Raw genomic sequence first — 13578 nt, forward strand, 5'->3', positions numbered from 1 at the left:
GGCCGTGAAAGGGAAGGGGGCGGTGGGGGAAGAGGGAGAGACAAATTTTGCGATTCATTCCCACACAGGGTGATTCAGAACAAGATGCTTTGTAATTACGCATCCCTGATGGAGACTCCTTCTCTCACCACCCTCCTCCCCATCCCCAAAGAAAGGCTAAGCCGTGCCTGGGTGCCAGCATCCCCCAGGAACACAGCTCCGGGAGCAACGTGTGTGTCTGTGTGTCTGTGCCCTACTCCGAGCCCTACACAGGCTAAAGGCTCATTTTCTCCTCCTGTGTGAAGCAAAGTGCTGATAAATGGAATTTGGGGGAGCACATCAGGAGCTCACCCCTCCCCAGCCGTTGCCTCCAGCCCCGGGAAGGAGCCACACAAGCGGCGAAGCAAAAAAGACCCTCCACCCCCCCCACCTCCCCAAGGAAAAAGGGGAAGGCGAGGAGCTGTGATAAGGGCAGATTCACGCCCGGGGCAGGCAGCTACCTGTCCTTCCGAGACTTTGTTTGCCAACATTGCAGGCTGAGGAGTCCCGGACCCCAGGGCTGCCCGCGAAGGCACCGCGGCTTCACAGCACTTTGCAGTTCAGCCCCGGCTGGCTCTGCAGCTCTCCTGCCGCGATCCCCCGCTCCTCTTCCCTCTCCTGGTTGCCTTCCCCCCCAAAAAACACAACCCAATCCCCAGCTCCTTTCCCCAGGACACGACTGCATTTCCCCCTCCGCATCCTGCAGACATCAATATTTTCCTCCACCGCTTGATGTTTGCCCACAGGACCCGCATGCACAAAAGTTAAAACTTCCCATGTCAGGGAATGATTATGCTCTATCCGTCCAAATTGCAGAGCTGAGGGGACGAAAGCACCCTTCGGGTGCTGTTTCCAGGGGCAAAAGCAGAGGAGGGGGTCCCCAGCACTGCCCCCATCCCTACCTCCCCTGGGGATGGAGACAGACCCCCCCCCCCTGCGCTCCAGGCAAAGCGCAGCCCGGAGAAGTCGCGTTCCCTTTCTCCCTACCCTCCGCTGAAGAAGGAAGGGTGGCCGGGAGCCCCTTACCTTGCCGAGCTCCCCAGGTTTTATATCCTCCTTCTTCCCTTTGTCAAATTCCAAATGGAAACCAGCAACATATCCAGGGGTAACCAGCCCAACATTGGGCAGCGCGTGAAGTCCAAAGGATGGCAGAGCTCTCCCTCCCTCCGCTTCCTCCACTCTCGCCTCTACATATATATATACATACACATTTATATATATATATATATATATATGTATCTATTAAAGGGAAAAGGGGAAAAAAATCCTAAAAGAAATGGGGGTGGGGAGGGAAAGGAAGGGAGAACCTTTGGTGTCTCTGCAGACAGGCAGGTAGAAGAGAAAAGCCGAAAATAATTAAGCCGTTTTTTGAGGAATCCTTAGGAGAGAGGGAAAACGCAGTTAAAAGCCAGTAAATCATTAGATCCAAGCAGACAATCAAGTCTTCTCCTTTGGAAAAAAAATAAAATATACAGCAGGGTTCAGAGTAGCTTTCCCAGCAGCGAGGAGCGAGAATGGTCTTCTTCAGAAAGATATGTTTGTTTAAAATCCACTCGTCTGCTTTTCCTTCTTTCTCTCTCTTCTCCCCCCACTTTTCTTTTTTTTTTTTCTTTTTCTTTTTTTAAATTCTGCTTCTGAATCTCTCTCTGTGAAACTAGATCCAGTCTTTGTAGCCAGGGGCTGCATTAAGGATTACATCAGGCTTTTATAAGCTTTCCAGATCACACATTAGAGTGAGAGAGAGAGAGAGAGAGAGAGAGAGAGAGAGAGGGAGGGAGGGAGGGAGGGATAGGAGGGAGGGATGAAATGCACACACACATACACACGCACACGCACGGATCGGAGCTTTGTAAAACAGGCAGCTATAGGCAAGGACCCGAACTGACACAGTATCGCATCGGGCATGCTCCGCTAGCCTACAGGATGGATGGATGGATGGATGGATGGATGGAGCAGAGGAGCCCAGCGACAGCCGGAGCGCGCTGGAGCCCAGGCAGCGCAGCCTCCCCGGGACAGCTTAGCCCTAAGCGGGGAGCCAGGAGGTGAAGAGGGAGCCGGGAAGGTGGTGGTGAGAATGGCGAGGGCTCTGCTCCCCTCCCCGCTCCCCAAAAAACCTGCGGAGGTTCGGCGCGGAGAGGTGCCGCTCTCCCGCAGAGGGATGCGCAGAGAGGCGGCTCGGCGCTGCCGCGGTACCGCCGGGGACAGGGGGGCTGGGGGGCTCTCCCATCGCCCCCCCCTCCGGAGCCTCCCCGGAGCTCACAGCCTGCCAAGAGGGACGGGACACGGGACAGGGCGGCGGGGACCACCGGGGCAGTGGGTCCCCCAGCCCCTCAGCCCGGCAGGCGGAGGGACGATGGGGGGGAGGTCGGTGATGGGGGGACCTCCCCCAGCAGCCCGTTTTGGCCGTGGCTTTGCACCAGGGCAGGAGACGGCAACAGCTATTAACCCTTTCCTAATTGTTTAATTTTTACCTCTTTCCTGGCATCCTCCCCAACTCCTTGCTCCATTAACCCAAAATATTGGGAGAATGGGGTGAGGGGGATATCACATCCACGTAGCGCCCCAGGGGTAGAAGGAGGGGGGGGGGAGGGAAAGTTTGAGCAGGTGGAGGAGAAGGAGATGGGTTGGGGTGAAAGGCTCAGGCTGCATCCCAACAGCTTTGGGCTAAAGCTGCTGCCTCTGGCTTTACAGCCCGGGGAAGGTTCCCCGGGAATGAGGAGCCTCCCGAGCAGAGGAGGGGATCTGGGAAGGGGACGGAGGAGAGAGGGATAAGGTTCGAGAAGGGGGGAAGACCTGGGGGTCTTCAGAATCTTGACAGACTTCAGGACCTGCCCCTTGTCTTTAACCTTCTCTACTCGAAAATGGGGAAACCAACCCCTTTCCCTGACAAAACCATCTCCCTCCCTGCCCAAGGCTGCTGCCTCCCAACAGAGGAGGGGTACAGACCTTCCCGAGGGGCAGAAGTGAAGATCCCATCTGCCATCAACCTTTATCCCTCTGTCTTAGGGAGGGTGAAGAACACCCCATTTCTCCCTACAGGAACTCTCCAGGGCACCTCAACCCCCTTCTCTCGGCCTTCTTTCCCTTTCCTCCCTTCCCTTCACCTCATCCAGCCCTTTTACCCCCGTTTCCACACCTTCAAACCTCTCGTATCCCTAAAAAACTTCGCGGGGAAGGAGAAAAGAGAGAAAATCCTTCCTTCAGGGGAGCTGAGCAGCAAGCCCTGGCTGTGGTGGAGCGCGGCGAACCAGCCTCTCCTCATCCCCAGCCGGCACTGCAGCATCACCGGCCAAAGGCATATGTGACATCTCCAGTTAAGCAGGGACTGGAGCAAAGGGGCAGCCGGGGCCTGAAATGCGTGTTTTTAGCCGACAGGCGGCTATGCTGGATTAGCGCCGTGCATGCTCCGAATGGAAATCTCTCCCTTTCTCTCTCCAGCCTTTCGGGAGTTTGTTTTCCTGCAAGAAGGTTCCCTGCGCCTCCGAGGCCCCCAGGGATTTTTTCTCTTTTTCTCCAGCTTCTCTCTCTCTCTCTCCCCAGCCCTGGCAGGTGCAAACAGGAGAGGGGAAAGCTTTGGAGGGAAACACGGGGTGCTTGGGTAAAGGAGCCTAAGAAGCGTGTCCTGCCCCTGTGAGCCCCGTGGGGCAGCTCTGCCTTGCTTTTGAGGTGGTGAGGAGAGTGAGAGGCACTCACCTTCCCTGTCTTGTGGTTGGGGGAGGCCAGACAGAGCAAGGTGCAGCTGGGAATCTCTCCTGTGTTGCAGGGCAAAGAAGCTCAGCATAAGGAAGAAGTGCCAGAAAGTGCCCCTGAAAAAACTAAACCCCATTTTCAATCCCCACTACTGCAATGGGGAGTGATGGAAAACACATCTTTGTGGGAATGGGGAGCTGTACTCGATGCAATGGATCATAAAATCATAGAATATCCTGAGCTGGAAGGGACCCACAGGGATCATCAAGCGCAACTCCTGGCCCTGCACAGGACAATCTCAGGAATCGCACCACATGCCTGAGAGTGTTGTCCACAGATGCTGAAAAACGTCCCTGCAGCCCACTTCTTTCCAGCCTTAAGTAGAGAAGTTTGTGAATCCCCAGACTGTCATTTAACAAAAGGGTAGACATGACCCAAACCTTAACAATGAAGAGAAGACAGGCCTGAGCTCCTCATTTCTCACTGTGTGCTCTCCGGGGAGAACTGAGGGTGAGCTGCAACACTGAACAGGACATGTGAGGATTTGGGGTCTGCAATGGGTTGAGGTAATCAAATGCAATAACTCACCTGTTCTCTCTGGTTTTGCACATCTGTGAAGGGATGAAGAGGAAATAACTTCACCACAACGCACAGGGATCTGTGAAATTCACTCCTGTAGGATACTTGGAGAGCAAAGAAATCTGTTCATAGAGCAAGAGATGCTCTCAAAACATCAGGTCTCCTAGAAATCTGCCTTTGGGGAGACATGTACCCTTCCTTCCATCCTGCCAACACAATCAAAGCATGTAATCCACAGGGAGAACAGTCCATACTCTTAAAACAACACATATAAGGACACCTTTTTTTTGTGACTGTCCTCCCTGCTCCCCATGGAGGGGCCTTACTGGGACCACCCTGCCCAGCCCTAGGGCTGTATGATTTATTTATGACACAGAAAGACTTAGAACAGAGATCCCTGCCCTGTTTTGCTTGAAACTGTGCAGAAATGATGAAAAGGCCTCAGTTCATCCCAAACTGGCAACCTCTGTCCCATCACAACATGGTGTGATGACTCCTGAAGTTACTCAGAGCATCACCGGGACCTTCCAGTGTCATTCCCAGAGGAAAGAGAAGCAGATAGGAATAGCAAAAGCAGGGATTAGAAGGCCCAACAGCTTCTGGGACACACCATCCCCAGACCATCTTGATGGTGCTGTAAGGCCAACCCACCCATGAGAGCGTTTGGGGAGGTGCTGGGTGGGTTTTATGACAAACACTGGCTTTGCTGTCCAAAAACACAACCAAGAGACAGCTATCATTCTCTTCCCTGCTCTGTGGCCTTTGTCCATGGTCTGTTTTCTGTCTGGGTTTTGGAGATCGAAAAGCTTGAGTTGGATCCAGCTGTAATTTTCCACTTCCCTCTGTCACCACCACCCCCCCAGCAAACTCAATAGAGATAAACTCTCTATCCTTACAAACACTTTGAATTTAGAACACACTTATTGCACAGAAAATGCCTCTTGTTGTCAGAGGCAACACTGGTCAAGAGCAAAAAATGGGGTGGGAATTTCCATGGATAAATGCAAAACCCCTGGGAATCTGCAAAGAGGTTTTGGGAGAAGGATTAAGCTGCTTCGGGGGCCTAAATGGGTCTCAGACTACAAAGTACATGAGGGAGACATGAAAGAGAGAGAAAAACATTTTCTATCTGCCCAATTTTTCCACCTTCTTTTGAAGCACCTCATACAGATGGAAATAGTCTGTTTGGGCTGGGAACTGTTCAGAGTTGGTTTAGGTTTGTTAACTCCGTCCTCCCACCTCCCACTTTGGAAAGGTAGGATTGTGGTGCCACTGGAATAATATATCTGTCCCTAAAATCTGCTGGAAGCACAATTCCAATGCAGAGAAACTGAGTTCAGTTTGTTGGAGGAGCCCCCTCCTTCCAGGGGCAATCCCAGCCATTGGAGATTTAAATGAGGATGGCAAGGAAAAAAAAAGGGAATGCCTGGGATTCCCAGAGGATGTGTTTGAAGAGGATAACTGCAAAGGAGGACAGCTTGTAAGTAATCAGTTTACTTCCCCTCCAGCAACAGATACCACTGTGTTTACATCTATAGCACCTTGCATTGTGTCTGGTTAAAGATCTGCTTAAACATTTCAAATTTCCAGCCAGTCACATCCTTCTGCTGAAGGGTAACATGGAATAAGTCAGCTTTACACAGGACTTGAAGAGGATTTTCCCATTCCCCCCTCTCACATGGCTGCTGGCTTGTCATTTCCACCTCACTTTTGTTGTTGTTGTTGTTGTTGTCATCAAATTTTTATACATATTTCTAATGACTTTTGACTCCTGTTACCAGCTGTGGTTTCTGCTGGCAGGAGCTGCTCAGGAGTGTTAATGTTCACATCATCACATGTCAAACCCAGCAATCCTAAGGGCAAGGGAGGAAAGTTCTGTTCCTCCTCACATGGGTTGTATCTATTAAGTGAAGGAATTTTCTGTGTTCAAGGAGTGTCCTGTCTCAAAGTCCTCCATTCTTGGACAACTTGCAAAGAGGCTTCTCCTAAAATGGGAATTTAGCATTAAGCCCATTTTCTAGACTTGTAAAGTGAGGCAGGGCAGCAGTTCCAGCTTCCCAAGTGACAGCACGGAAAACCCTAACTCCAGCCCCCTCCCTTAACCAGCCTGCTTTGCACACCAGGCTCAGGGGACAACTTCATGGAGCCCAAAAGAAGAGTCCTAATGAGGGGAACAAGCACCAGCACACACAGTCATGGTCAGTGACAGTGGATGGAGCTTGGATGAGTGACTGCAATGTTGTTGAAGAAGCCACTCACCAGAGTTCCAAAGCTCTGGGATCATCAAGGGGAGAGGATAGAACCCACCCCTGAAAGCATTTGTGGTGCTGGCTCTGGCAGCAGGAAGGAGTGATGGAGCCCCAAGCCTAAATGTTCACAGTTCTTCTCTTTTTCCAGAGCTTTGAACTGATCCTGAGCTTTTCTCTTTCCTCATTCCCTGACTAGGAACAGAATTGGTGGGGAGATGTTCATGGCATCCTTCTGCTGCCTTCCCATTCCACGGTGACCACCTACAGCCACTGTGGCTCCAGCTTCCTTTACCTCTTCCCCCCATCTCTTCCATGTGTCTACTCCCTGACACACACACTCCTGTGGGGATCACAGGAGCTTTACACATCACTTCTGGCCAGACTATGGAGGGAGAGGGATTCCTCCTCCTGTGGCAAGCCCAAAAGCTGGTGAAGATCCAGGAACCAGAGGCTGAGGACCGAGAGTGTGAAGGTAAAAGCAAAGTGCACTTTTGGCCCACAGTGACACCATTGCCAGTGAAGACAAAAACAAATGGCCACATAAAGGGAATTTCTCTAACACTGTTCATCTCTTCCTCATCTTTGTTCAGAAACTTTATTTACAGGAGAGAAAGTGCTGAACAACTTGTAAAAATAACAACGGTAATGATAATTACAGCATCATTTCACACAGTCACAGAATGGTTTGGGTTGGAAGGGACCTTCAAGGTCATCTCGTTCCAACCCCACCTCATGGGCAGGGACACCTTCCACTAGGCCAGGTTTTTCAAAGCCCCATAGATCCTCCTGGTTGGGTGGCCTGCAGCAGACCCCCACTCTGCTGTCACCTGTCCCTGCCCTCCCTTAATCCTGACACATAAACTCTCCTTCAGCTCCACCTCCATCCCAAAACGAGCTCCCTGTGCTCCAGCTGGTCACTGACACCCAGGGTGACACCCCCTCCTCATCTCCTATGCTTGTCCTTCCTAAAGAGCCTGTATCCTTCCATTCCAACACTGCAGTCATAGGATCATCCCAATCCAGTCACAGGAACCATCCCACCACATCACCACGATGCCAGTAAGATCACAGCCCTGCAGGCTTGTGCACATCTCTAACTCCTCTTGTTTATTCTCCATCCTGTAGGTTTTAAAGTTAGAGGCATTTAAGTTGGATCACTGAAGAAGCCAATTTCCCATCTGGAATGGCTGGAATTCCTTTGTGCTGCTCTTCAGGTGCTTTCCTGCCGACCTGCAATCCCTCTCCATGCTCTGAGCATCTCTTGCTGACCCTGGCACCAAACCAGTAGGAGTGGGATGGACTGGGATTCCCCTCCCCCGGGAACTTCACCTTCCCACAACAGCTGTTGGAATTTTGGAGCCACTTGTTTAAAGTCTCTGTCAGAACAAAAGGTTTCTCTGTCACTGTAAAGCAGCTTCATTTGCAGGACTCTCCCGGCCAATGTGCTTCCCGAGCAGAGCCATAGATGGCAGTACGTGGTATTTACAGAGTTGTTTCCCCGAGTAAATCTTCTTATTTTAGCAGAAAGCGAGAGAATTTCATTTCCTTGTAGTTACAACGCGCTCAGAATGCGAATCCTGAATCAGTGGAGGAAGCAAGAAAAGCCTCCTTGCCTGAGCACTGGCAGACAGAGCTTGAAATGCAAAATCCCTCTGTGTTGTATAGGATTGTCTACCCCCTTTCACAGGGATGATACCTGGAGAGTTGAACAAGAAAACAATTTTCCATACTGGAAGAAGAAGCTGAAGATACCTCAAGTGACTGTCACAAAAGCCTGAAATGAGCTCAAAATTCCGGGATCACTTTCACAAAGCAGCAGCTGGGCACGTGAATGGGAGTTTAGTTCAGGCCAGTCAAAACATTTTGATTTCAGTACATATTCTCCCTTTTCTATTGCTTTAGTATCACTAGGTTAGCTTTAAAAATTCAAAATAATATTTAAGCAATAATGTTTGGGATATTTTTTTTTTCCTTCTTTTCTCCTTCTTATAGAAAAACACTTCCACACACTGATGTCTAATATCAGTGAACTGATACTTCTGCCCAAAGACAAAGCTAAGAACCCTATGGAACAAATATGTAACTGATAGCAAGTTTCATTCACTTTCTGATGGGTATTTGGTTTATCAGAGCAACACAGTGAAGGGACTTTATCAGTCAAAGCTTTTTATTAATTGAAACTTTTTAATAACTGAAGTTCTGGTGCTGCATCAGATTAGCTGATGCTCCTGGCCAGAGCTGGGGCAAACTCACGTCTTCTCCCCTCTTGCAGCAGAAGAAATGACTCTTACACCTGAAGTTAAATAAAAACACTTTGTAATGGAGAAAAAAAAAAAAGAAAAAAATCTTCATTAGGAACCCTCCCTCCTTCCACATTTAAAATTCCACACAGCCAATGAGCCCACTAAATGGTGGCACCTCCAACGAGAATTTACAAATAATCCCAGACAGTAAATGACCAGATCCGTGGGTGGTTGAGTTGGGTTTGCCTGGCAAGCTTTGTAGTGGGGGGTGGGCTCCTATGAGAGGCTTCTAGGAGCTTCTCCCATGCCCAGTAGAGTCAATGCCAACCAGCTCCATGATGGAATCACCACTGGGCACGGCCAAGCCCACCAGCATCTCTGGGATTTAAGATTTAAGAAGGTGAGGGGAAAAAAAAAAGACATGTATAACTCCAAACTAAGAGAGGAGTGAGAAGATGGGAGAGAAACAGCCCTGAAAATACCCAGGTGAGTGAAGAAGGAGGGGTAGAAGGTGCTCCAGGTGCTGGAGCAGGAATTCCCCTGCAGACTGTGGTGAGGTAGCTGTGCCCCTGCAGCCCATGGATGCCCACGGTGGAGAAGAGAAAATAAGTACTGAAGGTGAAGGGGAAGATTTTTTAAGAAGATTTGTATTTATTTCTCATTACCCTACTCCAATTTAATTGGTAATAAAATAATTTCCCCAAGTTGAGTGTGTTTTGCCCGTGACAGTGACTGGTGAGGGATCTCTCCCTGCCTTTATCCCAACACATGAGCATTTCCTTATATTTTCTCTCCCCTGTCCAGCTGAGGGGAGTGAAAAAGTGCCTTTGATGGGCACCTGCCACCCAACCAGGGTCAGCCCACCACAGTCATCTTCTCGCCCCCAAGTTCCCAACACCCAGGGACTGAACTTCACTTGATTTATTTACATACAAGGACCCGAGTCAGCTCTTCACTGATGTCAGAAGACATAAGCCAAAAAATTCCAAACCAAAGCTGCAAAATTTCACACATTAGTGATTTACAACCTCATTGTTCAGATTGAAACATTTCAAATCATCTCCCAAGCCTAACTCTTGGAAAACCAAGTGCTACCAGGCTCCCACAGAAACCAATGAAGTTGGTGAGTGCTCAGCCCCTTTCAGGATGTGTTCCTTTGATTCTCACATGAATGAAAATCTGTGGTTTTCCAACTATTTTATTTCACCCAAACATCCTGAAAGCAAAGGCTGATCCTGTGGTTGTGTAGATCACTTGACTTAAACATATGTAAAACATATTTATCCCAAAATGTAGAGCTTACTGAAGCTACCTTGGAAGCCCTTCAGTGGAAGGTGGGATTAATCCCGAGTAAGATAAGAAAAAAAAATTAAGATTAAATAAACCATTCACCCAAACTCAGCCTTGTGACCTTTATGTTTGGGGGTTTTTTTGTTGGTTTTTTTTTTGTTTGTTTGTTTGTTTGGTTGGTTGGTTGGTTTTTGTTGTTGTTGTTGTTGTTGTTGTTTTGAAGTGTTTGTTTGAGTTTTTGGATTTTGGTTTTGGGTTTTTTTTGCTTGTGGTTGTTTTTTTGGGAGGTTGTTTTTGTTGTGGTTGGTTGGTTGTCTTTTTGTGTTTTTTTGTTTGTTTGGTTTGGTTTGTTGTTTTTGCATTTGTTTTGTTTGTTTGGTTTTTTTTTTTTTTTTGTTTTGCTGTTTTTTCTCAGCTGTAGTTATAATCTATGCTGGGCCACGTCTGTTTATGATAATGGAGGAATCATTTACCAGTTGGCTTATCAAGTCTCCTGCCATAAATCACTGAGAGCAGCTGGGACAAGCCTGGCTGTGGAGCCACGTGGTACCAGCACACAGCTCATCCCTCAGTGCTCCACGTGTTCACAAATGCCCTACAAAGGCTTCCAGCAAAGTTCAGAAGTTCTGCAGCTCCAGTGACATTTGTAAATGAAAAGACCCATGTCCTGGGCTGAATCCAAAGCAGAGTGGGCAGCAAGTGAGGGAGGGGGTTCTTCCCTTCTACCCTTCTCTGCTGAGATCCTGCCTGGAGTGCTGCATCCAGCTCTGGGCTTCCCAGCACGGGAGGGACATCAAATTGTTGGGATGAGTCCAGAGGAGGCCACTGAGTTGATCAGAGAGCTGGAGCACCTCTGCTCTGGAGCCAGGCTGGGAGAGCTGGGAGTGTTCAGCCTGGAGAACAGAAGGCTCCGGGGAGACCTGAGAACCCCTTCCAGTGCCTAAAGGATCTCCAAGAGAGCTGCAGAGGGACCTGGGACAAGGGCAAGGAGTGATAAGACAATGGAAATGGTCTTAAGCTGAAGGAGGGTAGGTTTAGATCAGATATTAGGAAGAAATTCTTTACTAGAAGGGTGTTGAGACACAGAAACAGGTTGCCCAGAGAGGTTGTGGATTCCTCCATCTCTGGAAGTGTTCCAGGCCAAGTTGGACAGGGCTTGGAGTAACCTGGGATAGTGGAAGGTGTCCCTGCCCACGGAAGTAGATGATCTTGAAGGTCCCTTCCAACCCAAACCATTCTATGATTGTATGATTCTGTGATTCCATGTTTCTATGATTTTATGATTTATGCAGCATGAGTCCTTCTCCATTTTCTCTGTATTATTAAACATAAAGGATTATTCCCTTTGAACGGATTTCAGCAACTCTTCTATTGGTGATGTTTTTCCAAGGAAGACTTGTCTCCCTTCTCACAGCTGTTCCCTTTAATCTGAAATTAAGTCACTTTAGACAGAAAGAGCATGTTTTTCTCCCTCAGAGTGTTGAACAAAACATCCTGACGTGCATAAAGCCTGTTTCAATTACGAGGAACTTTCTTCTGTCCTGTTAAACCTCTGTGAAATCCATATGTACTCGGGGACAGAACAAGAAAACGAAATTAAATGTTTAAATAAGCTTAAGAGACACAGTCAAGTCATGTTAACCTCAAAATACGGAAGCAATGCAACTGTTGTATGGTATTTTCTCTTTTGTTTTTTTTTTTTCTTTTTATTTTGAATGACCCTCAAGATTTATAGGCCACTTTACAGCTAGAAATGAAGGCAATTGGTGGAGTTTGAGTGAAATCTCTTTATTTTCGTTATGTACTTTAATGGAAAACAAGACCATTTATACTCAAGGACATTTTCCACCATACCCAGGGAGGCCACAAACACTAGGAACCGTCTCCCACTCTGGTTAGAGAGGCTTTGGGTTTAGACACAGCCTTTGGAGGCTGCTGGAAAATTTGGAAGGCAATCCAAGAGGCACATCAGAACCATTTATTCAGGGAAAGGCTGCTATTTATATGCTCTGGAAATCATGGAGCTGAGGAGATGAAGGCAGAGAGAACAATCGTGGTCCAGAAGTGTGGTGATGGAGCAAATGACCCTGGAGCCATTCCCAGCTGTATCCCCAGTCTTGCCTCACCTTGATCAGACTTGGCAACACAACCTAAAATCCCATGTGCTGATTAAATCTGTCCTTTTCCCCTTCATAAATTCCTTTCTACATTTTCACTGTAGAAAACCAGTCTATTAAAAGGCTCATTTAGAATACAATGAACCAGGTTTGTTTGTTGTTTGTTTGTTTTCCTTCTAATAATAGTGCTTTTACATAAACCCCCACATTTACAATCAGATGTTGCTGATTTCCTTCCTTGTCTTCCCATTCCTCACCACACAAGAGTCTCACGGGATTACAGAGAATGCCTGAGGGGGGGGGATCAGATCCATAGGTGTAAGTCTGGGATCAACAGAACAGGCTGAAGCCCATTCCTCAGGTATCCATTGGTGCTGGAGACATGAGAAATTTGTCACTTGAATTTTTTATTTGGAGTAGAGAGTGAGAAATATGTCCCATTTCAAGGGACACAGAAATTTTTCACACACCTTTGCCAGGCACAGCCTTAGTTTTCTGCACTTACGACTGTGTAGGCACATAAGAACACTCATTTCTGGATGTTTTGTCCCAGCGACCACATCAGTTTTCCTTCAACTCCTACAAACTCGATGATCTTGTAGATCTTTTCCAACCTTAATAATTCCAAGATTCTATGACTTTATCATTGACTCCAATGCAACCCTGCCAGAGAAAGCCCAGGAGCTTGTAAAGGTTTGGTGAAATGGGAATAAAGGATCTCCAGGGATGTTCAAGCTCCCCAAATCAGCAACTTCACAGGAGTGTAGGAATGACTTGAAATAATTGGAAGAGACTCAGAACATCCTACTCAGTACAGCTGCATATTCCTTCCCTGACTCCACTTTCTTTTTCCTTAGTAAGCTGCTTTACTTCAAGTTGCAAGGAAAACTTGGAAGTCACCATGTCTTTCCCTGTGTCCTTAAAATATTTAGTCCAGTTGCACAACTATAATGTTTTTACATGTGTGATGGTGTTGAAACCATTTAATGCTGTCAAACACTGCAAATTATAAAGGTTTTGGGGCAAAGACTCCCCTTCTGCTCTGCCTTCCTTGAAGTTCTGCTGAAGGAGGGCACAGGCAGGACAGAAATTCGTAGAATATATCACCATTTTAACAATGCCAAACTTATTTTTGAGTTTCCTACACTCCCCCAGGAGGGCTCAGAGCCTGTGCAATGCTGGTCATGACTGATAGAGATGTTGATAAAGACAGAAGAGCAGGGGCCTTTGTCTTCAAAGCAGATATATTTCTGTTCCATCCTTTTGCACCATAAATCTGATTGTGCTTCACAGTTAGAAAATAAACCCTCAAACAATCACAACTGGCAAAGAAATGCCCTTGCTGTAGCAATGGCCCCACATGTGCACATGAGCAGGACCTTATTTTTGGGC

The 13578-nt window shown here is 47.9% G+C and overlaps 1 protein-coding gene and 1 long non-coding RNA gene across 12 annotated transcripts in view; one reads left to right on the forward strand and one right to left on the reverse strand.

Annotated features, from left to right (window-relative positions):
* The window catches only part of ADGRB1 (adhesion G protein-coupled receptor B1), a 290959-nt gene extending 289197 nt beyond the window's left edge, over positions 1 to 1762 (reverse strand). For 10 of the 11 annotated variants that reach the window (XM_032681110.1, XM_032681148.1, XM_032681138.1 and 7 more), the window contains exon 1: positions 1045 to 1762. The gene's annotated coding sequence lies outside the window, so the exon portion shown is untranslated. The remainder of the gene's footprint in view (positions 1 to 1044) is intronic. The other variant, XM_032681166.1, reaches the window with a different exon arrangement.
* Positions 1763 to 4014: 2252 nt separating this feature from the next.
* LOC116783533 lies at positions 4015 to 8881 on the forward strand. Its single transcript, XR_004355736.1, has 2 exons — positions 4015 to 7008; positions 7662 to 8881. It is a non-coding gene; the product is annotated as an uncharacterized LOC116783533 (long non-coding RNA).
* Positions 8882 to 13578: the final 4697 nt, after the last annotated feature.

The sequence above is a fragment of the Chiroxiphia lanceolata genome, chromosome 1 (genome assembly GCF_009829145.1).
Source record: "Chiroxiphia lanceolata isolate bChiLan1 chromosome 1, bChiLan1.pri, whole genome shotgun sequence".
Lineage (NCBI taxonomy): Eukaryota > Metazoa > Chordata > Aves > Passeriformes > Pipridae > Chiroxiphia > Chiroxiphia lanceolata.